A 25,523-nucleotide genomic window follows, 5' to 3' on the forward strand; every position below is an offset into this window, starting at 1 on the left:
TTACCCCCAAGAGGATTTTATAATGATTTATAATTACTCCTATTTTATATAATATGGATCATAAAGAAGTTTTATATAAATCTTATCATAATATAAAATCTTTAGAGACTATGCTGTTTAGAAGAATGTAGAGATGAGCTATCTTGAAAGTAAAGAATTTGATTTCTTTATTGAAAAACTTTGTTATATAAATTTAGATTTCTGTATAGGAACTTTTCTTATTTTAAATCTTACTTTATCCCATGATAAGTGGAAATATCTATAGGAAAATGGTAATCTTGTATCCCAGGCTTATTCTTGAAAGCAGTAAAACCCTCATAGATTATACTAGCATGGCTTGGTCAAATTTTAAGTTTCACCTCTTCATAATTTAATACTTTCCTGTAAAAGATTTTTCATTGTTAATAAAGCTTAAGTAACAAGAATCTTGAAAATGTCATAACAGACATATGTTTAAATGATACGTTCTTAAACTCTCTACTCCAAAAACAGAATTGTTAAAATTTTTGGCAGTCACAGATTAAATTGGTCTCTGGAGAGCAGTTCATTACTTCTGCCCTCCCTCCTTCATCCAGTCCTCAGGGGCCGTATCTATGCCTACCTGCCTGCCTGGTTACCTGATGATCTATGCTTTGAAGTGCAGCTAAATTGATTTCTTTCGCAAAATCATCATGAATTAGAATCCCAATCACAGGGTTCATTTCAGGTTTTAGGTTCTGAGCCTGTTTGGACTGTTGCCCTGTGTCTTGGCTGCTGCGTGGCCATTGTCATTTCCCCCTCATGACAATTTTATTTTCCTATGTCTGCCCTATCTTACCATAGGAAGCCTCCTGCATGTCAGGTTCATCAATAGTGCTCCATCTGACCTCACTTTCCTGTTCCAGTAGCTTCTTATACATTATCAATGATGGTGCTGTATTGTAATGTTTTGTTTATATAATTGTCTCCTTGGTTAGACTGAGCTTCTTATGTGCAGAAAATTATGTCTGGGTGGGCCACGGTGGCTCAGCAGGCAAGAATGCTCTCCTGTTATGCCAGAGGACCCGGGTTCATTTCCTGGTGCCTGCCCATGTAAAAAAAAAAAAAAGATTGTCTTACTAATTTTTATAACCCTGTGCCTTGCACATTACATGTGTCAGTGTTTGTGGAATCAAATGATGACTTAACGATTATAATCTCTTCATTGTCTAGCTCCCCTAAGGTGTAGTGGTATGTCACAAAATATAGAGAAACCTCCAAGACTACTATAGAAAGGAAAACATTTGGGATTAGAAAAAGCAGTGGATTAGAGGTTATTGGAAGATTGTATCTACCCTGCAGTGCCCCTAGGGTATGGATCAATTCCTGTAACAGAATAACTTGGGCCAGTTTTTATCTAAATAACTGTATTTATTGAGTCTCCATCAGCCTAAGGAACTGCGCTAGACTTAGCAATTTTTTCTATAGATTGAAGCATCTAATAGATTGAGAGATGAGCAGTAGTGAAAATGGATTTTTTTTCTTGGCTGGTCACTGAATGTGTAGTGATTAGGAAGATGATAGTACATTAGCTGTGTGTTAACTATTTTCCCATGTGAGGTATTTCATGTCACACCCACAAAAATAGCCTATTTAACTTTAATTTTTAAAATAAAGTTCAAATACATTAATTTTTTCCTTCTAAGAATTTAGATTTGTACTCAGAAGCCCTAGGGTCATGTGATATACATGTAGAAACAGGGAGCCTGGACTTTAAAGTCAGACTGTCTGGTTTTGAATTTTGGCTTTGCTATTTTAGCTGTATGATTTTACACATGTTTATTTTAGCACTTCATGGTTTTGTCACTTATAAAATAAGGACAATGGTAGTCCCTACCTCATGGGGTGATTCTGAGGATTAAATGAGATAATATACATTAAAACTTTATCATTTTTAGCTATTATAACATATACTGAACTGCAACTATTTTTCAAATAAGAATTCCAGTTTGACATACTCCTACATAGCATTCATAATCCAATTTTAATTGTCAAAATTTTAAACTTTTACCTTTTTTTCTTTTTTAACTTTTTTATTGTATAGTATAATATATATGTAAGTATACAAGAAGTTACACTTTTCTGAGAGAATTGACCAGACATGCTAAGTTTTTAAAAATAGAAAAGGGATGTGTGCATCACCAAGATGATAATCACTTGAGGTGATTTTTCACTAACTTCAGGTTTCCTTTTAGTGTTTGCTTATAATTAAGTTGTTGCAATATAGCTTGGTACCTGTATTCTTTACTCACCAGATATACTCTTAATGGATTATTGTAACTTTAATGGAATCTGTTCTTGCTGAGTCACTATACCTACTTTCTCCTAGAAGGCTTTTTATTGGAACCTGACAGATCACCTTTCCAGAGCCTTCAGGATTCCTGGCCCTTTAATTCTTCTCCTTAAAGAGTTTTGTGCTGCATGATAAAATATTCATGTTAGAATAGGTTCTAAACTAATTATCTGAAGCCTGCAGTTGCCACTGCAGCCATTTGCTGTTAGCTTGCCTCAAGTTAATGGCTTGTATTTCAATACAAATAGTCCCTTCTGGCTATTTCCTGTCATGGACTCTTATCCTAAATGGAATTTCCATACATATTTAGAGTAAATTCCTCTTATTTTGAAAGGAAATTTCTTGCCCTACTTTTTTCATCCTATTTTGTTACGATTAGCTTAATTTTAGTGTTCTTTTCCTTATTGTTCATTTCCATCTACAAGCCCTACTTCGCTGCCAAATTTATAACTCCCATATTGTACAGAAAGAAAAAGACAAGTTCCAACTTTATATTTAATCAAATAAACTGTGTCAAATTTTTAAGGAGATGGAAAAGGAAGTACCATAGAAAGGATGCAATGTAATTTCATAACAATGTAAGCTTTCTGCTTAAATGCTGTAGACCAACAAAGGAAGTATCATGATAGGAATTAATCTCATGGAAAGATTATCGGGCTGGACCTGAAAAAGATAAGGCCTTAATGGAGTATTTTTCTGGTATTGGTAAAAATGATGGGTGAGATGCTAAAGGAGTGAATGGTATCAAGAGCAGAAGACTAGAGACTTGGATTTGGTGGAATCTGCACTTAAGTAAGAGTTAGAAGCTCTTTAGAAAGCAGCAGGTACACTTAAATAGTTAACTAAAATGTTAGACCAAGGAGACAGACACCCACCCCTTCAATTTATGTAATATGATATTTATTCAACCTGATTTTCTTAGAATGTTGTATTTTTAACATTCTTTTTTTTAAAAAAAATCATCTGCCCCCATTTCCTTCTAGTAAAACAAACACAAAAAATGTTAATTGCATATTGATTCTCTACCAGTTAAATTTTACATATTATAGGAATTCTTGCTTAAGGATCTCATGGGCCCAGAGTTAGCAATTTGATTTTGAAATCTAGGCTTTGCATTTTTCATGAACTTTTTTAAAAATTAGGATTTTATTTTGAATAAATATAGCTATTAGATTCATAACCTTAGGACCTATTAGGATGATACTGCCCAAACCCAACAGTCCATTCTCCATTGTTCTTAAAACAGCACAAGCATGGGGGAATTAGAATAAGTGTTTTCCCCTCATGCATTATTTCTGACCTATGTCATATGTTTAATTTATTTTCTTTTTATTCCTTAATCAAAGCAGAGATATGCCTGTTAAAATGCCCATAGTGAAATGCTTCCTGTAAAGAAACGTTAGCAGGCATTTAGTTATCTTCTTTCCTTTTCTTCGTAAAAACATTTTTTTTTATCCTGGAATCTGTTACAAGTGTAAATCCTAGAAAATGTTTAAAGTGCGAAATGACAGTATTTTAATTGTGGTTTCTTGGAGTTCAGATATAACCTGACATTAAAAGAGTTACTGTTTACTTTGTTTTATATTCATTTTCTAGGTATAACATCATAATCAATTTCTTCAATTAAATGTACAAATAATACTTTTAAGTTCATGAAATACCTGGAGCATTGGGGGAGTGAACATCGACTACTTTAATGGAAAAATGAGTTAAGCCCTATCTCCCTCCTTCTGCAACAGATACTTTATGTATATATATATATATAAATCAGTGTATTTTTATTTTTATTTTGGGGGGGTGCATGGGCCGGATATCAAACCTGGGTCTCTCACATGGCAGGTGAACATTCTACCACTGAAACATCATATATATATTCTTTAAATCCCTTTACAATAACATTTCTTTTGTTTTTCTTAAATTTTAAGGTGTGTGTGTGTGTGTATAAATATATACACTTTTTTTTCTTTGTAGTTTATCTTGGTAGACTGGTTAGGATCATTAAAGAAATATGAGGTACAGGTTGTGTTTAATTGAGTGATGATTAATTAATTGAGGTAGCTTGGAGCTAATGCTGTTGAAACTTCTTCAAATCACAGAATAAACTTTCAGTTGCCCAGAGTGGTATGATACTGATAATTGTCTCTAAGAGAAACATGAGGGATAGAGAGAAGTTCTGTGCCCAGCTATGGTACCTCCAGGGGAACCATATGACTGACCACTTTAAGCCTTCTTATTAAATTGCAGGAAAGGAGACTTATCTGATGATATATATTAATTCTATAAGATACTTAGTGGATTTATGATTTTAAGCAGTAAAACAATGGCCCTAAACTGTGGGCTTCTACTTTGGTTTGCATTTGGTGTGTGTTTCTATTGCTACTTTTTTCTTTTTAAATTGCTTGTTTCTGTCTTTGATGATCTTTCTATACTTCTTACTGATTTATGTCTACTTGTAAGTATTAAAGATATTCTTTCTTTTTAAATATGGTAAAATTGTTTTCTATTAGTTTCTTGCCTATTTTCTAAACTTTGTTTTATCATTATGCAGATGTTTGATATTTTTGCATCATTATCTAGCTTTTTTTTTCTTGGTTTTTAATTTTCTTTGGCTAAGCCTTCCATACCCTGGTATTAAAAACACAACAAAAAACACTTTTTCTCCTAGACTCTTATAATTTCATAACTTAAAATTTTCTTTGTTACTTTTAGGTCAGTAATCATATGGAATTTATGTTTGTATAAGATGTGAGATGGAACTTCAACTTATTTTTCTTTTTTCAGTTGTAAAATCACTATCTCAGCACCTTTTATTGATCAGTCTTCCTTTTCTCTAGTAATTGGAAATACATTCTAATTTTCGTATGCATAATTTGGATATCTTGAAGTGAAAGAAAAGATGCAGCTTATTGAGTTTAAGAACAGTGTGTGTGTGTGTTGAGGGTGGGTAGGTGGGTGATTATTAATGAGTGTGGCTTCTCCTTCAGAGTCAAAAATGGGCATGTGGCTGGGTCTTGGGAACAACTATGACATCTCTATTTCTCATCATCTCTTGTCCCTGCATGTTGGCTTCATTCTTTTTTTTCACTATAGACTGTATTTTTAAAAAATTTTTCCTGAACTTTTCATCTACCCAGAAAGAGATCGACTCTTTTGGTCTCCAGGCTAAAAATCTCAGATTTGGGTCACCTGCCCTTCACTATGTCCTACAAGTGAAGTCATGTAAGAACATGGCCAGCCCCTACCAAAACTACATAGATGGATGTATTGTTGCCTGAGACAGGGACAAAGCTGCAAGGCTCCCAGAATGTAATGCAGAAACAGAACAAACCAGGGCCAAGGCTCCGCAGCTTCTGGAAGTAGGGTTTATTGTCTATGGCCATAGGGCTCAGCCGAGTAGCCTCTGAAAGTCTGAGCCCAAAACAAAAGGTTAACATCAGTTTTTACCGACAGGATGACACATTAAAGACAAGATAAACGATTGGCTGGTTTAAATTGGGAAGGGCACGAAGCTGGGTTTACAGAATTGGATGAGTGGTTAGGGAGGGGTTTCTTTACAGGAATTTGTCTTATCTTGCCCATATGCAGTTTTACCTGTTCTCGGGGCAAGCATCCTGTTTACTTGTAGTTCTGACTGCTCAGAGAAATTTGGGGGAATTTTTAAAGAGATGGTAGTTTAAATGTGCAAGGAGGGGTGAGGGGCCTGCCTGCTGCAAGGGGCCTGCTTGCTACCATATAATGACTAGAAAAGAAATTAGATTAATACTTTCTTAGATGCCCACTATACCTTAGGTACACATGGGTCTGGTTCTGGATTCTCAAGAAATCATTATTGAAGTGCTTACCTCTGCCACTTCTAAGACAGTACTGTAGTTATCTGTTGTACTTAGAAAAGCTGTAGGACAAGTAACCTCTCATGTATTTTTCGTTTTAGAAATATTATTGTCTATTTTTATATATTCTTGCAGATGAAATATAAAGTCAGCATACCGCATTCCATTTATATGCCCCATTAGTTTTTGATAGGAATATGTTGACTTTACAGATTCAAAGTGAAGAATTGACTTATTATTTGGGGACTTTTCCAGAAAATGGTTTGCCTCTCCATTTTTTTAATCTTTCTTTTATGTTAAAGTTTGCTTTTATGTTTTTTTAGTGTCAAATGAATATTCGTTCCTAATATCTGCTTAATCAAATAATGCTTCATAGAGTAATAATAATTTAGAATACACAGGTGAGTAAAAGAAGAAAATGAATAAATTTAATAACCCTATCACTCAGTGATAACTATTTACAAATAGGCAGGCACATGAAGGTGTTGCATCTCACACAGGGGTTAAATTTTTAGGCAACAACAAATTGGTATTTTTATCAATTAGCAATGTATTCACTTGTAAGTAATGGATAATCTGAAAACAGCAGGGGTTTATTGTCACATAAATAGAAGTCTGATGATATGCAATTGGTTCAGTGACACAAAGAAATTAGAGCTGATTCTGCACAATTTTGGCCTCTCTCCTGTGGTGATAAGATAGCTGTTGCAAGGCCAGTTTGAGGCAAGAGGGTAAAGGAAGGAGTGGGTCAGTTTTGTCCCCTTTTTGGCAGTGAAACAAAATCTTTTTCAGATTACCTCTGCTTATGTCTGGATCATGTGACCCTTTTTACAGGTAAGATTGACAAAAGCTAGTGTTTGCCTTTTTAGTCTGTATAGTTTACCCGATCTTGTGGGTAATGGGGTTGGAAACACCTTTGGGTAGCCAGTGAACATGGCTTTCCATTGCAAATAAGGCAAAAATCTTGAATAGTCAATGATTATCCTTAAAAATCTATTTAAATTGTACAGAGTTTTGTACCATGGATGAAGTTCCTCTAGATCTTCTTTAGCCAGTGTTTTCTCTTTATCCTGAATAAATTCTTTAGTGTTTTTTCCTCCAGGATTTCTAAGAAGCCATTATTACCAACTTGCCCGCCACTTCTGCAGTACTGCACAGGGTCCTGGATAACCTAGAAATCATTTATACTTTGTTTCCATAGATGCTAAATGCCATAACTTGACTGCTTGAGACTGTATTGCTTTAGGCATTGACTTGGAACAGTGTCTCTCTGTTTCTATTTGTTTGCTTTTTACCATGGAAAAAATGGTTGCATTTCCATGAAGTCTATCTTCATCCTGGCTGCCTGTGTCTGGAAGTTGGTTTCTGCCTCCATGATAAGAATGCAACCAACAAGTCTCACTGAGTCGTACCATACATATGGCTAAGCTCTGGGTTTTACTCATGATGCTGCTCTGATTCCTGTACTCAACATTATTAGGCTCCTCTGCCTCTCTAACATTGCTACCTTATGCTTCTGATTAATGTGATTCTCTGAATCCCATTCATCTGACCTTCCAGACTTGTCATTTTCATTAGGTCTCATTGCTTCAGCAGTTATGGCATACCTCTGGCAAATAGACTTATTTCCTATCTAGGAAAAATATTAGCTTTTATTTTAACTGTAGCTGCTTTCACAAGTGTGTGAAGAGCTGGAAAATTGCAATTAGTTTCAAATAAGCAAGCTGAAATATTTTCGTTTTGTACTAAAGCAACAAATTGAAAGGAGAACATTGAGTCATTGTAGTTGCTAATGATACATCTGATACATATGGGGTTCATGTATCATACTTGGATCTTGTGACTTAAGAAATCTAAAATAAAAGATTTTTAATATGTCCTTAGTAATCCTCATGCTTCTTAATAAGAGTTTTTAATTCTTAGTCCCTTAGTTATTGCATTTTTGTTATTGTTAGCCCCCCTGTGGCCAAACTGAATACTTTCCTAATTAATTTTAATAATAGAAAGACTCATTACAAATACGCTGGTCTGCTGGGATAGACTGTGGTGGTACATGGAGTCATAAAAAGAGGATGAAATAATTTTGAGCATTTCAGTGCTAGTTTTTTAATTTAAAGTGGTGATTTCAGGTCAAGGAGGACTATATTTATGGTCAGCATTCAGGCGGTTAATATTTCAGAGTGTTAAATTTCATTTGTTTGATTTGTAGTAATTGGGTTGTGGCATTAGGAAGTGGTCATTTTTTAATGGCATATGAAATTGAATGAAGTATTGGAAGAAACAAAAGCAATGGTTTTTTTTTTTTGTCTCATGAGTTGTATGTTTTTTAAAAAAGTAAATCAAAATTAGCTCCCTCATGAACAGCTGTAAAACATTTAATTTCTTTGCAGCTTCTATTGACTGTGAGCTTTCTAGTTTTATTTCTCCATTTATCCTCCATCTTTATGTCAGTTTATTTCCTCTTTCCTTCTGTTTCCTGGGCCAGATAAGTTTACTTGTGTATAAAAATTAAGATGCTTTAGTTATTTTTATGAACTTAAAGACAAGTGTGCTTATCTTTTAAAGTCTTTTGTCCAAGCGCTTGCTAACAGTTGCATTTAATCTGCCTCAGCTGTAGCCTAGTTGGGTGGGAGGTGTCTGGTGCATTGTCTGTCTTTTCTATCCCTGTTTTCATTGTATTGAATTTGATAAAATTAGGTGGCATAATATTTACAGATTGGGATAATAGTTGGGAAGGTTTAGAAGGATCCCAGACTAGATGAAAACCTTGCAAAATAGGGCCTGAAGACATAGTGATTCAAGTATCTTTGCTCACAATTTCTATGTGAGTGAAAAGTTGGATGATGATAGAAATCCATTTCTACAAAGTTGGAATTAAACTATACATCGTCATTGCTACCTTTTGACTTTGGCCATTTTTTCCATCTTAATTTTCCTGGTGAATTGTTTTTTGGGGCATGACTATAAAATGGATTACTCTAGAGAAAAGATGAGGGTGCTGAGAATTTTTTTGTTTTTGGTTGATATATGGATATGATTCAAATAGAGCTTTATGGAACCATCATTTTCTTCATAGAAATGTTTTTATTTTGCCTAGTCAGTTATAGGTCAAAGTCAAGTTCCATCTTTTTGCCTTCTTTTTCCACTTATTTTAAATAGGAAATTGCACTAGATATAATAAGGATGTTTTATTCACTTTAAATTTAATTGACCCTAATGAAAGCAACTTATAGTGATTGCTTTTGAAAGTAAGGCCCAAATGCTGAATTTAGGTGACTGACCATCAAGAGACAGGATTGGATTTTCATGATTTATTTAATAATTTTCACAGTTTGTAATGTTTAAGACACTCTGACATGTAAGAGACAGAGAAGAAGCAGATATTGATTATACTCTCACTGAATTTAGTCTGTTATTTTAAATATGTTCTAATATGGAGCTTAGCTTCAAGTTGCTCTGGGACTACAAGTTGAGCCTTGTGTGCTAAGGTTGGTAAGGCCAGTCCCAGAAATCTGAATTCTAGTGTTCAAGGAATTCTGTGCATTTAAGCTTCACCCAGCCTAGTGTAGATAACCCAAGGATTTAATTTGGTGAGTGAGGTATTGCTATAGAAATCTCAAATTTGTTGATTAATGGTGTTGTGCTGCCGAGTTTTACCATTTTTGTTTGAATTAGAATTGCAATTAGGAACCTTAGGAAAGACTTTTCCGATTTTCAGATCCATAACAAAATGGAGTAGGATTCAGTGGAACCATAACCTAATTAGGAACCAAGGGAGAAATTAATTCCCATGTTGGACATGCATGATGGGGTTGATAGGGAAGATCATAAGCTTGATGGGTTATCCCAGGAATGCTGGATCATGGATTGAAACTCCTTTATTCTTAGTTTTCTTATCTGTGAAATAAGAGTAATTAATAATGATAATTACCTCATTGTTTATAGGCATTAAAAGAGAATATCCATGGAGACCACTTAAAATGGTGCCTGGGACCTAGTGAGTATTCAGTAAATATGTTGGCAATTATAGATGCTACCCATTCAGAGGGTGAGGTTTTTAGCTTAGTCCCAGACTTGATTCGAAATGGCTCAGGAAGGAGTAAGTCAGAGTCAGTGGTTCTTAAACTTTAGCATGCATCAGATTTATCTTGGGGGAGTTAAAACAGATTGTTGCTGGGATCCATCCTCAGTATTTTTTATCCACCAGATTTGGAGTAAGGTTGCCAGAGAAAAGACAGGATGCCCTGTTAAATTCGAATTTTACATAAACAGCAACTAATTTTTTATGTGTGTCCTGTGCAGTATTTGGAACATATTTATGCTAAAAATTCATTGTTTCTTCAAAATTAAAATATAATTGGACCACCTACTTTTGTTCTACTTTTGCTCTATCTGGCAGTCCTAATTTGTAATGGAGCCTGAGAGTTTGCATGTCAAACGATTTCTCAGGTGATGCTGATGCTGGATTAGGACCACACTTTGAGAACCTCTCAATATCTGAAATTGGATGAAACAGGACTGTGGTAACAATTGTTTACAAATAATTGTAGTACAAGGTGTAGATAAAGTTCCTTGGGAGTTCAAGGGATGCTCAAGATGCAATGAAATAATGCTAGTGTCCCCATATCAGTAGGGGCTTAGTTATATGGTGTAATTTTCAAAAATAAGGAACTTGAGTTTGATATCATTATAAAGGTAAGTAAATATATTGGCCTAAATGAAGTAACGGAATAGATTCCATCTTTTTAGCACATTTTAATTTACTCATATCTTCATGAATATCAGACTAGTAAGCCTTTTAATGCCACGAATTATGTTTTGGGGCAAGAAGACCTAGGGCAAACCCTAAACATATCTGTACTTATCTATAATGTCTCTTACAGCCACATGAGAGGCAGTAGAGGGAGTGGTTCTTTCATCGGCTTTAACCTGTCTAAGCCTTAGTTTTCTGTAAAGTAGAACTGTCTAAGTCTCAGTTTTCTGTAAAGTAGAACGAAGAACAGTACCTAGCTCATAGGGCTGCTTTGAGCATGACACACAGGCGTGTATTTAAAGCATGGTTTAGCATGGAGTTAAGCACTTAAATGTTGACTAAAGTAGGATTAATGTAACTCAGATCCTCAATTTAATGGATACATTCTTAAGGCATTGTTAGCAGATCCTCTGATTCTAGTTGATAATTTTTAATTTTTGTCAATAATATTTGTGATTTTTGGTGTGCAGGAAGATACATATTTAAACTTACTTATCTACTACTATCCACTACAATATTACTTTCACAAGGGCAGGGACCATGCTTATTGTGTTCTCTGTTTTATCAAATGGCTATCACATTATAGGTGCTCAGTTACAGAAAGAAGACAGGAGGACACCTTTGGTAAATGCTTTCAATAAACTATGTTCAGAATATTTTATAATTATGTATAGACAGTCTTATTAGTTAATATGTGTCTGTAGATATAAATCTAGATTAAAGGTTCAGAATATCTCAAATAATTAACCTGGACATACATACAGAATCATGTAGAATGTCTAGAAAAATGGAATGGTTTTTACATATTTGTGCATTTAATAAAGAAATACTCATGTAAGAATAAAATCATTTGACTTCTCTCTCCCTCTTTAACCTTATGATATACTATGTTTCTTAAAAAAAATCTATTTTATTATTTTTAAATGCAATTTAAATAGGTAATTCATACACATGCTTCAGAATTCTAAAAGTATATGATAAACATCCTTTGCCAGTTACCCTGTTATCTTTCCCACAGGCAACTTATACCATTAGTTTCTTGTGCATATTTTCAGAGATATGTAAATTTGAGTATATATTTTTCTTCTATTTTACACAAGTGATAGTATGTTGAAACATTGTTATGAACTTTTTTCCTGTTGAATATATCATGATGGATTTTTTTTCATTCTTTTTAATGAGAGTATTTATTGTATTGATTTAGTATAATTTCCCCTATTAATGGACATTCAGGTTGTTTCCAGTCCTTTGCTAAAACAAGCAGAGCTGTAAATATTCTTTCACACGTGTATGACTGTATCTGTAAGAAAAATTACTAGAAGTAGAATTTCTGGGTCAGAGATGTGGACATTTGGAATTTTTAAAGACAATGCCAAATTGCCTAATAAAGTGTTTGTGTCATTTTATACTTTCACCAAACATTGAGTCTGTGTTTTAACATTTTATCAGCATATGGTGTTCTCAGGCTTTTGAGTGATTCCCATTCTGACATGTAAAAACATGTTCAAGTTTATTTCATATTTGCATTTCTCTCAATTGTGAGGTTGCACATTTTTTCCATGTATTTAAGAACTAGTTATTTTTCATTTTTTGGTGATTTTTCTCTTTGTATTCTTTTGAATGGTTTTTAATGGGCTTTTTCTTTTCTCCTTCTTACTGATTTGTAGGTTTATTTATCAGGGAATTTAGTACTTTGAGATATGAGTTTCATAATTTTTCCCCTTTATCTTTTGACTTGTATTATAGTAGTTTTTGCCATGCAGGAATGTTGGATTTTTATTTTGATAAATTTAGCAAACTTTCTTTTATGGCTAATTTGTACATTACATAGTTTAAAAAGACTTCCAGTGACTTAGATTATAATATTAAAAAAAACTGTCTGTTATTTCTTCTAGTATTTCTACAGTTTATTTTTTACATTTAAATTATTTTTCCATTTGAAAATTATTTAGATTTAAAGTGTGGAAGAATCATTTGACTTCTGTTTTTTGGCTTTGTTTTATTTATGACCTCACTATTCAGTCTTTTATTGAGTATCATTTATGTGTAAGGAACTTTGCTATATTCTGCCTCAAAAGGCATCTTATAGGTAATAGAATAAATAGGATTTCCAAAAACAAGTAATGTATGAAAAAGTGTGAAAAGTACTTTGGTAAAGATCTTTGGGGATGCCAAGAAAAGAGTGATTAATTCTTTTTTGCATGTAGGAAAGAACAGGACTCATTATAAGGTAATATTCAGGCCACACTCATTTTTGTAGTGACCAATGTTTTAAAACAATGTGATTTTATGAAGTGCTAATTGAAAGATTATTTAGAAAAAAACTACAATTTGAATTATGAGAATATTAAATGCATGGTGTGAATAGATTAACTGATGGTATGGTTCATGTTTTTAAGCCCTGCACCCAAATATTGTATACCAATATTTTTTGGCTAAGACAAAAAAATAAAGAGGACTAAGATAGCTAATTTGAGACAGCCAGTTTTAAGATGAAGGAGAGGGCAGTAATATAAGAACACTAATTTACCAATTATGATTTGGAATTTCCTTTGAGAAAAATGAAGACTAATTAATGAAAGAATTTGAAAGCCATTGTATTAAAAAACAAACAAACAAACAAAACAACCAGATGATGCGAAAGGTTGCAGAATAAATTGCAAGCTGATAAAAAAGAAGCTTATTCATGTGGGGGAAAAGTATAATGGTGCAACTGATTCAAGTAAGCAGAATTTTCAGTCACCCCATGTGACTTGAATGAAGGGACAACAAAGATGTTAGATATGGCCAAAGGGCAATAATTGATGATAATTTAAATTTTGGAAGAAAGATGAAATGTGTAAGTGGACATGCTTTTTAGGAAAGTGAGTATGCTACAAATGTCAGGCACTAGCAGGTAGTTGTTTTCAAATGGAAAATATATCAAATTATTTTCAAAGCAGAATATAGACATGCACAAATATACCTAAGCATGAATTAACCCAGTTTTATTAAGAGAATAAAAAATGCCAAAGACCTAATATTGGGAAAAAATTAAAAATTTGTGTGGATTATATTTCAACTGTAAATGTGTACATGTATGCGTTATGTATGTATGTGTATGAATTTGTATATGTTTGTGTTTCCATTCTTCTTTCAATGAATGTGTGGCTACTACTAGAGATTCTGTATTTTTGTACACCTAATGTGTACATCTGGATTATATTATGAGATCTGTACTTATCACCAGTGTATACACTTTTGTTTTTCTCTTTGCCACTAATTTTTGTAAGACAACGGCAAAGTATAATAAAATATCAAATAGTTGCTTGATGGCTTCTATACCAAGATATCTAGTACTGCTGAAACATAGCAGATTGTGAACTGGCAGGTAGGGCCTCTGCGGATTAACTAGAAATATTTGACAGTTAAAATGTGGTGTATAAAAGTGAAATTAGTAGTGTTGATGCATTCTATATAGTAGATGGCACTGTGAATGTTGAGTGCCATCTCCTATATTTAGAACCTCTACAGACTTCTAATATTGTGGGGGATAGGGACCCATCAGGTCTCTCCTAGGTGGGAATTGGGAATTTGAGGTCTTGGAATTTAAAAGGTTAACAATCATCCAGTACAGTCCCATTATTTTATAGCTTGAGAGGCTAAACCTAAAGAAGTAGTTCCATTTCTAAGTTTATAAGGCAAATTCGGTGGCAGAACCGAGCATAACATTAGTTTCCTGGTTTGCTTTATAGCTTTTTCCCAGCATATGTTGCTCGCTTCCCATAGTGGTCGTGGTGGCTGAAGCTGTTTGTACCCCAGAAAAATGTATTCTTAAATTTAATCCATTCCTGTGAGAATAAATATCTTTTGGTGAGGCTGCTTTAGTTAAGACATGTCCCACCACATTCAGGAAGGATCTTAGTCCTATTACTGGAGCCCTGTATAAAAGAATGAAATTCAGAGAAAGAAAGAGAAAACCACAGAAGCAAGAAGCTGCAACAGAACCTGGAAGAGAAGGAAGAGACCAGGAGATGCCACCATGTGCCCTGCCATTTGACAGAAGAACCAAGGATCACTGGTAGCTGGCCCCAGAATGCCAGTCTCCAGGAAGAAAGCACTGCCTTGATTTGGGCATTTTCCCTGCCTCAAAACTGTGAGTGAATAAATTCCCATTGTTTAATCCAAACTATTTCATGGTATTTGCTTGAGCATTGTAGGAAACTGAAATAATGGTTCTCACTTTTCAATGCACTCAGTTGATTACTAGGAAAACTGAAGGTTCTTGTGCTCCATCTCAGAGATTCTGATTCAGTGGTCTTGGATCTGGGCCCAAGTTATCTACAAGTTTAAATAATTACCCACCTAGGTGCAGATGGTACTTTGGCCATCCTTTGAGAAACATTGTGCGGTTCATGCTTTGCATTCTCTTAATTTCCTGGGATACTACAACTCTTGCTTATTATATTCTCCCAATTTTATAGATTGATAATTTATTATGAAGCATCTAAAATCAACATGATGCAACTGCCTTAGGGTGATGTATGCTTGTTACTAACCAAAGTACAATTGCTCGGCAGGAGCCACCTTTTAAGTAGGCATTTTAAAAAAGAGGAGACTATGATAATCAATATTTTTAAAACGACTTAATTTGACACTGATTAGAGGTATTAATATAAGTATCAGTATATTTGTACTTTTCTAGAATTCCTCCAGTTGAGCATCCTGGATAGTTTTTCTTTCCTAGACAGTGGAATTGAGAAGTGTTTCAAGGTGACCTTAAATAACTTCTAAGTTTGTAAATATATGAAACTATTAAGGAATAATATTAAAAAGTTATTGTTAAGTGATTACTTCTTGTCTTTAGGCCCTGTAATGGTTCAGGAGAGGAGAGTCAGAATAGTCACCAAACAAAACTCTTTGGTGGTACATAGACAGTGTCATCTAAGAGGCAGTGAGGGTGGAAATTACTAATAACAATGAATACTTTTGAGAGAAAGGTTGATGAAAACTTCAGATTCACTGAAAAATAGATCAGGAGGTTTTTTGTTAATGAGTCATTAAATGAAGATAAACTTAGTGGACAATGGAAAAAATCTAATGGAAAAGGTAGTTGTATTTATAAATGAAGAATGTAAGTTTCAGTAGGTTTTAAAGAAACCAGGCAATTATTTAAAGGGCTGTTTGCTTAGAGGTTCTTTAATACAACATCCCAGTCCATATTCTTTTGTTTCAGCATCATTACAGCCTACTTGTAAAACTCAAATTCTTATTTGAAATGCTTTCTAAGTTACTCCTCCAGGTTTGTAGTAATGCAAATAATAGATCAGAATCATAGAACTGAATAATTGAACAGGATTAAACATGAACCTGCTTGGAAGAGAGGACCGGAACTTAAAAATCAATAAGCTTAGGGAAAAAAAAAGAAACTTGTAAAAACTTACTCAATATAAAAACAGCAATAAATTAAAGATAATAAACAACCAAGTTGCTTGGATATCATTTTACTTTAAAAAACATTTTAAAAATTGATAGTTTCTGTGTGTGTTTCTGAAAGATTTTTAGCAGTTGAAAGGTTTTGGCAGAGTAAAGAAAGTACAAATATAAATAAATAAATAAAAGGATTTCCTTCCAGCCTAACAAAAACCATTTTAGAAAAATAAAATAGTAAACTTCAAGAAAGATGTAGTACTGATTTAATTTAGCTGCTGGAATTCTGGGGAAGCTTTTGGAATTTCTCTAAATGTCATTACACTGAAGCAGCATGATTGTGATTGCTGATTAAGAATCCAGAATAGTGGTGTCTGGATGTGATCTATAGTGATTTAAAATGACTCGGCCTTCTACTCATAACTACTAGACATTTTCCAATTTAGTAAACTTGATTTCTCATCATTAAGATGGGGAATGCTGACAGTGGGCGGGCGGGCGCGAGTTGACTGAGCTGCACGCTCTGCCTGCGGGCTGAGGGGCTTACTCGAGGCCCTCACCTCTCCTGTCCTATTCCGGTTTCCTGGAGGCCCGGGTAGGCGTGCCGCCACCTCCTTCCCATTCTTACACGAAAAAAGGTCGAGAAACCGCCTTGAAGCAGGAGAGGAGCCCTGTCCATCGATCCCGTGGGGCACCTTTGGGAAGGCCGCGGGCGACTGCGGGACGGGCGCGGGCTCCGGAATCACGCACGCCTGCCCTAGAATCCCTGTCCACCACCCACCTGCTCTGGGACCTGGGGCGAACCGCTTAGGCTTCCGAGCCACACTCCTCAAACGCGAGAACGACGGCAATGTGCCTCCTTACCGGAGGGCGAAGATCCGGTGAAGTAATAATGCATGGGAAGTACGAGACACGTCGTGGAGCGGTGTGAGGGATCGAAAGATGACCCAGACCGGTATCCTAAGAGCTTCCGGTCTCACTGAGAGGCGGGAGGCCAAGAAGACTGCACGGATTCAGGTGAAAGAGCATGGTGGTGTTTGGAAGTAGTAAGTGGCTGGAGTAGGGATGTGCAGCAGAGAGGACTGGGAGATGAGGTTAGAATACTGGCAAATTGACAAACCTTTAGCTATACTGACAAAGAAAAAAAGAGGATACAATTGACTAAAGTCTGAAATAAAAAGGGGGCCATTATTACCAATCCCATTGAAATAAAAAGGAGTATAAGACAGTACTGTGAACCACTGTATGCCGACAAATTAGATAGCCTAGTTGAAACGGACAAATTCCTGGAAACACACCAGCTACCTTCACTGACTCGGGAAGAAATAGAAAGTGTAAACAAATCAATAACTAATAAAGAGATTGAATCAGTAATAAAGAAAAGCCTAGGCTCAGACTGCTTCACAGGGTAATACTATCCACATTCCAAGAATTGACCCCAATTTTGCTTGAACCCTTCCAAAAAACTGAATAGGAAGAAACACTCCTAAAGCATTCAACCAGGCCAAAATCATTCTCATACCAAAGCCAGATGAAGATACCACACAAAAAAAGGAAATTTATAGACCAATATCTCATAGAGGTGCAAAAATCCTCAATGAAATACTAGCAAACTGAGTCCAACAGTCCATTAAAAGCATTGTATAAAATGGATCAAGTGGAATTTATCCCAGGTATTCAAGAGTGGTTCAAAATAAAAAAAATTATTAATGTAATACACCACACTAACAGAATGAAGGGGGGGGAAAACATGATCATGATTATCTCAGTTGATGCAGAAAAGGTATTTCACAAAATCTAGCACCTTGAATTGTAACCCATACCAAATTTTGAAATCTCTTCTACAACTAATTGTTGTGATGTGCTTTGAAATTAATTGCTATTTGTGTATATGTTATTTTTCACAAAAAAGAAAAAATTGATTGTGATAAAAAAATCACAATGAGGTACCACTTCACGCCCACTAGAATGGCTACTATGAAAAAAAATAAAAGGCATGTCTCTCCCTTGGGCATATCCACATTAACCTCTCTAATATGTATTCTCTCTCCTTCTTTTTAATAAACTTAACTATTTATTGCTTAAAAAAAAAAAAAAAAGATGGGGAATGCTTGGAGGTAACAGTCTGTTTTTCAATGTTTGAATTAGGTATCTTCCACTTACCAGGAAGTATTAGCCAGATTTTAAAATAATATTTAAGGATATGTACCCTGTAATAGATCATTTACTATATGGAGGTGATTTGAAACTCTACCAACACTCAAAGTTGTATGGTCATATATGGCTATGGTAATGCATGAACAATTAGATCTTGAGTATAGTTAATTATGTTGAATTTGAACTATGTGATCAATAAAATAATTAAGAATGGTACTCAAAACTTTACATAGAATGTTAGAACTGGCAGGAACCCCATTTTCTCATAGTTGAACAAAACTTTCATCTCGAGGTAAATAGATTAGTTATTAGCAGAGGCAAATAGATACCTAGATTTTTGGTACCAGTTCAGATAAACCATGGAACTACTTAGAAGAGTGAATGAAGGGTCCGTTTCAGTGACATGTAGTACAGATAGGCTAGGGAATGGCCTTCAGTGATCCAAGGGATTCGTTTTTTAGGTTTAACAATGTATCGGTTATGCTGTGCCATGTAGAAAGCTTCTGCTGGTGAACCTTAAGTGCATATTCTAGGTCATATTGTCAGTATTCTTAAGTAACAATGGAAAGAAAGTGATAAAGAAAATAAAGGGTTTGAAGAAAGCGAACAATTCTTCTAAAATTTTTAGGCTAAGACAATTTTCCTGGATAAGGAGGTATCATCCTTATTTACTCTGATATCTTGTAAGATATGGAGAATCCTCTTAGCCAAAACTCAAGAACACTTGCTTCATGCCACCTAGTTGGGGCACCTGCCCCTTTTGACTCTTTGCCCCAAACTGTAGGCCTTGAAAAAGACCCTGCACCTGTGCAGTAAGGACTCACTTTGTGAATAAACACCTTCTTCCTTTGAAAAATATTTTAATTAATTACTAAAATAAAACATTGTCATTAAAGAAAGTAGGAAACACCTCATGAGAAAGAATAGAGAACATAAATTACCTATCATCCTCTATTTTACTGGTTGCCTTTCTAGACTTTTTTTCTGGTATGAAATACACTGACATGGCATTGAATTAATACAAATTGTTTTGTAATCTTTTTCTTTCTTTTACTTACTTATTTATAAAAAATATCCTGAAATTTTTCCAGGAGATAAATATATTTTTATAATTAATATTGTAGCAACTGTAACATATTCCATTATATGGTTGCACCAAAATTTGTCTAATGCCATACTTGCTGATATTTAAGTATTTATCTTCTTTATTCTTTCTGATACAAATAATAGTTTGATGAAAACCTTTGCCTGTTTAACTAACTAGTTTCTTAGGAAGACATTTTAGAAATAGAATGGCTGGATTAAAGGGCACGAAGAATTTTTGTGGCTTTTAACACAAAAGATGAAATCATCTTTCAGCAATGTTGTACTGACCTGCATGGCAACTGGTTGTGGAAATGCTTGCCCCTCTCATCTCACTCCCAAATTGTTATTAGTGGTTTTCCATCTTTTCCATTCTGTTAGAAGTATACAGCATCATTTTAATTTGTATTTTTTTGACTATTAAGGAAATTAAGCATATCTTACCTGTTTAATCATTGGTTTTTCTCTTTGTGACTTATATCCTTTACCCATTGTTATGTCACATTCTTTTTCTGATTGTTTTGCAAGTGTTCTTTACATATAATGATACTTAATTATATTTTGAAAATATTTTCCTAGTTAATTTTTTTCTTTGTTAGCTACAATTATATTTGTATCATGCTTTACTGTTTCTAAAATTCTTTCTCAGATATCAATCTCTTTGATCCTTATGACAACCTTAAAAGACAGGTCACACTTGAAGTAGATCCTCCTGGTTTATCTGGAAGGGAAGATTTAGTTCTTTCCTTCTTTTCTCTGTATCCATCTTTGATCATCGCTGTCTAACCAACCTTTATTTCTGCCTCTTAGAAATTTTCTGTTCCGTCAGTTGCTTCTGTATTAATATACTTTCTTGCCTGTCTTTCCACTTCTCTATTTCTCCTAAGCTTCCTCCTTTCTTATTGCCCCTACCTAAGGCATTACTGGCCAGTATTTTCTCTTGCTTTAACTTCACAGCATCTCTGTGGGTTCATAGAACCTTCCCCAGTGCTTTAGTCCTTTCATCACCCTCTCTGGCAAGTCAACACCTCTGGGTCTCCATTTGGACCAGCCAAGTTGAGGAATCCCTTGAGTTACCTCCAATAAGTGGGGAATCAGGGACCCAGGAAGCTTGTGGCCATGTGCCTTAAAGTACACAGTCCTGTAGAACTTTTGGACTTGCAGCAGGACTTTTAAGTGCCAACCTGGGATTTTGATTCTTAACTATCAAGATTGATTTATGTTCCTGGGTTAAGTTCAAATTCAAGATGTTGGAGACTTCTACTATGAAGAGATATTCTTCTGCCTTGTAAAATCTTAAAATACATTTGGCTACAAGTTACAGTTATTTTCACATATATTTAGTATAAACTATTTTGATTTAAGTGCTTAACAGCAATATTTATTAAGTAAGAATTATAATAAGTTGCTGTTTTTATTAAGAGTGGGTGTGACTATATATTTTTATTTATAAACTATTTGACACGAATAAGTAGAAAGTTTTTGGCATATGGGAGAAGTGGCTCTTGCTCTTGAATTAAATCAAAGTGTGTGTTTGTGTATATGTTTGTTTCTGTGGGTATTCATATATCTATATTTCTATATATAATCATTTAAAATGATTATGTATGTATATATACAATCTATAAATGTGTAATCTCTATATTATTGGAATACACCCATGTTCATACTCACATATATGCCAGTACATATCTCATGTATATTTTTAGATACTTAGAAAGAAAATTAGACTAAATTTACATTATAAGATTCTTAGATTGTGAGCATCTTGAGAGTAGACTTTTTTTTTAATAACCCTTCCATTCCTCTCACTTAATGTACCCTGAATAAAAATATTTATTGATTGTTCATATTTTAGTATTAAGTAAGGTGAGAATTTTTTTTTCTAATGGAGAACTGAGGCTGGTTCTCTTTGTGTATATTTAAGTTTGTGTGTCTGAAGGATTTTGTCCTGCCACCATTGGTTCTGAAATGTCTGTTCTTCCCATATATGAAAAATGAAACTCATGGTCAGCATAACCATTGCTTTCCTGAAATGTGAATCTACTTATTGTTGTTAATATTGTTTTACTTTTTCTCTCATGCTGATTGTTCTCCTTTCCTTTATCTTTTCTTCTTTATAACTGTGTCGTACACTTTGTGCTCCAATGCATCTGAAAAGACGCCACCCGCAGGGATGTTATTTGGTGAAGATGTGGAACCTCTTAGCAGTTAAAATATCCTTTATCATCATGGATGATGACAGATCTGTTAGAAACAAGCTTTTGGCAGAAATATTGTAATATAGATTACACTAGTTTGTATAACTGATGCTCTGATTATTTGTTTAGTTTTCCCATTTATTATTTATATTGGCGAAGATCGATTATATTTATGATTATACACTTATTGAAAAGAAAAGAGATATGCTCAATTTCCGACAAAAATTTTTAAATGATTTTTTTCCCCCAAAGTTAGTCAGTATGTGTTTATTATTTATCCTTTTGAAAGTACTGCCTTTTCTATCCCCTAGATTTAACCTGCTGCCAAATCTTATCATTTCCTCTTTCATTTAAATTGACCTCTTTGGCTTTCTGTTCTCACTGCCACCACCTAGTCCAAGTCTTCATCGCTTCCTACCTGAGTTACTACACTGCTAATGCTCCTTCTTCTAATTCTACATATTGGGTACCTCTGTGCACATCTGTTTAACGTAGCAGCAATAGTGGTGATAATATCCTAGAACTGGAGTGTAAGGAATGGTCACAAAGTAGACAGGAAAGGCGCTGATTTGTAATCTTCAGTATTAACTTTAAAATTAGAGGACACCCATTAAAACAAATTATTTGTGAACCTGTAACACCCATAATGCTGTGTTACATGTTGAAAACATTTGATGAATATTTGCCAAATTGAAAACATTTCTTTGATTTAAAAATTTGAATGCTTTGGTGGTAGGGCATGGGAGTGGGATTGCTACAGAGAAGGGTAAATTCAGCATTTTAATTGTCCAAAGAGAACCAGTTTGGGAAATGAGTAGGCCATTTCTTGAAATTAAAATTTAATATGCAACGTGGAGGAAAGTCGGTTGATATGATAGTGGTACATCTCGCTTTTCACACTTCCCGGATGCCCAGTATTATACAATTTTAAAAATATTCTGTTGAGTGGTTATAACAGTCTCTTGATTTTCCTTTTTCCTTTCATCTCCAGGTTCATCTTAAATGAACCTCTCCCTGGTCACATAAGGCAAGCCTGTTTTTGCATTCCTCGGTTCTGACTTCTTTTGGCAGGAAGACTAGATTTGGTTGACAGATTATATCTGAAAAGGACTTTGGTAATTGCTCGTTCTGTTCAGTGACTGTTCTGCTGACAGATGGGCTCAGTGAATATTGAAAGTGTTCTGGACCTCCACACTCTCCTTCAGCTTGTGAGTGGTGAGCTACTGCCAGCATTTTTGTTATTCTCTCTAGCAAATTTAAAAAGAATTGCTTGGATCTTTACATCTTTATTGGACCTTTAACTAAATCACATTTAGGCTAGCTTCTCTCCCACCTTTTCTTCTCCCCCTTTTTATGAATATTTTGGAATAGAGAAAATCCTCAAGATGTTAGTGCAGGCTGGCATGAATGGGTGCCAACAGTTCTTACAGACTTGTTAAAAGATTTATTTTTTGCCTGAGAATGACACATATGGCCTAGCATAATAATATTAGGATCTGTGTTGGTTGGGATAATTGGCAGCTCACACCTTAAGAAAAGTGATTGGTTGGCTTGTCTCTTTAATTTAATTCATTGCCTCCATCACAGTCAAATTACCATTATGTGGTATATTTCTGTAATAAAACAACAACAACAAACAATTCATTTAACCCATTTATAGGGGACATCTGTTAGTTGAGTTTCATTTATTTAAAAGATTCTCTTAATTTGGCCAATTTAGTACCAGCCAGCTAAATCAAAATAAGCAAAGGAGGGGATCCTAGTAATCCAAGATCTATAAAGCCAGTTTCTCAAGGCGGTGCAAATCACCACCCAGATAATGCTTGAGGTGATCTTACTCAATCTCAGTAGAAAAAGAAGCAAGCGAAAGTGTAAAATGGGTCCTGCAAAACCATCTCAATGAAGACTCTTTCCCAGCATGAACACCGAGTATATTGTAGTACATTGTTACTGCTAGAGAGGTAACTGCAAAGCCTTCCCTCAGATAGCCCTTACAGAATGCATAAGTCTTTACTGAACTAGAAATTTAGGGCAAAACAATTCATCCATTTAACATCAATGATAACGAATAAGGAGATAGGTTTTAAAATATCCATAGTCATGATAATTATTCAGTAGTTGTGTATACTGTCAGCGTTGTAAAACGGTCATGTTTTAATACCTAATTCTTTTGATGGTTAACAGACATTTATTTCTGCTTACAAAAAAATACTAAGGGTAAATTAACTTTTTTGCTTGCTTATTTATTTATTTTGGCTAAGTTCAATTCACTTAGCCAAAATGTGTGTGTGTGTGTGTGTGTGTGTGTGTGTGTGTGTGTGTGTATGTGAGTGAGAGAGAGAGATAATATGATCAGGATAAAATATATACTTTCATTTCTCATTAAATGGAAAAAGTTACTTACATACTTATAGGCACAGAAGTTTGACTTGGAAATCTCTTAATGATAGGCAAAACAAAAAGAATAAATTATACAAATACTAGAGCTGAGAGAGACCTTTATTAAAGTAGGTATAATATAGAAAAGCAAAATGAATTGCCTCTACTTGCTTTTAAACATTCACTCTATTCAGTGTTTTTATCAGGCCTTAGGAAATTAGCAAATATACGGTGAATCTACAAACTTGTATTTATCCTTCCTGTCTTCAGTGTAATAATATTTTTATTTATAAAAAAAATTTGAACTATAAAAATGCCACCAGGAACTTTCATTTTCTTCCTCTTAATACCTGTTCCTAAAACACTAAAAATTATTCCAAAGATTACTATTAAATTAGAACAGCGCTTCAGTAACATCTAATTTGCCTTACAGAAGAGATAACTGAGGCCCAAATAAATGAAGTGTCTTGTTCAGTATGATACAAGTAAACCTAGATCTCCTCATTCCTAATCAGTACTATTATGTCAGCTCATGCTGCCTCCTATCAAATTCTCAGTCTGGTTGACTTTCCTGTAAAAGATTAAGAGTATGTGGTTTTCAATTTAATATAGCAATTATTGAATGTCTTCACTCATATTTTCATAATAGAGTTATAGTGTTAAAATTTGCTATTTTTCACAGGCCCTCTAGGTAAAAATGTTCGATAGGTATTTATTGAATAAAGAAAGAAAAACAGATAGTTTTGTTTTGCATATGCGATTTTTCTAACTTCCAAAAAAGAGAAAAACTTAAAATGATAAAACCAAGATGGATCCATCTGGCTTATTTGGAAGGACATTACTGTATAATGAAATACCTGCACAATCACATTATGCAAGTAAATGTTCATAATCAGAGACAAATCAGCCTGGTAGAGATTATGGATTTTTTGAATAGTATGATATTACTTGCCCTAACCCCCAAAGAGTACGGCATATGCAAGAGTGATGCAAATTTTTTCCAACTCATTATACATTTGAAATTATTATTCTTATATTAGTTTTAATTTGTTGAAATTGCAGTACTTTTAAATTTTATATTAGAGAAGTTGCAGGTTTACAGAAAAATCATCATTGAATATACCACCTTATTATTAACACTTTGCATTTAGTGTGGTACATTTGCTGCAGTTGATGAGAGGACAATTTTATATTTGTACTCTAAACTGGAGTCCATAGTTTATGCCAAAGTTCACTGTGTATATTTTAGAACCCTGTAGATATTTGAAAACAATTTTATTCTAGTAATATATATACAAACTAAAATTTACCGTTTTGACCATGTATTAGGGTTCTACAGGGAAACAGAATTGACAGGATTTATCTATCGATCAGTAAATATTATGAGATTTATTATAGGA

At 34.3% G+C, this 25,523-nt stretch overlaps 1 protein-coding gene and 1 long non-coding RNA gene across 7 annotated transcripts in view; one reads left to right on the top strand and one right to left on the bottom strand.

Annotated features, from left to right (window-relative positions):
- Window positions 1-20,010, bottom strand: part of LOC143663184 (uncharacterized) — a 33,234-nt gene extending 13,224 nt beyond the window's left edge. Inside the window, exon 1 of the long non-coding RNA XR_013165862.1 lies at window positions 19,835-20,010. This is a non-coding gene — a long non-coding RNA (uncharacterized LOC143663184). The remainder of the gene's footprint in view (window positions 1-19,834) is intronic.
- The window catches only part of EXOC4 (exocyst complex component 4), a 970,332-nt gene that overhangs the window by 355,286 nt on the left and 589,523 nt on the right, over window positions 1-25,523 (top strand). The window lies entirely within an intron of this gene.

Source organism: Tamandua tetradactyla, chromosome 1 (genome assembly GCF_023851605.1).
Source record: "Tamandua tetradactyla isolate mTamTet1 chromosome 1, mTamTet1.pri, whole genome shotgun sequence".
NCBI lineage: Eukaryota > Metazoa > Chordata > Mammalia > Pilosa > Myrmecophagidae > Tamandua > Tamandua tetradactyla.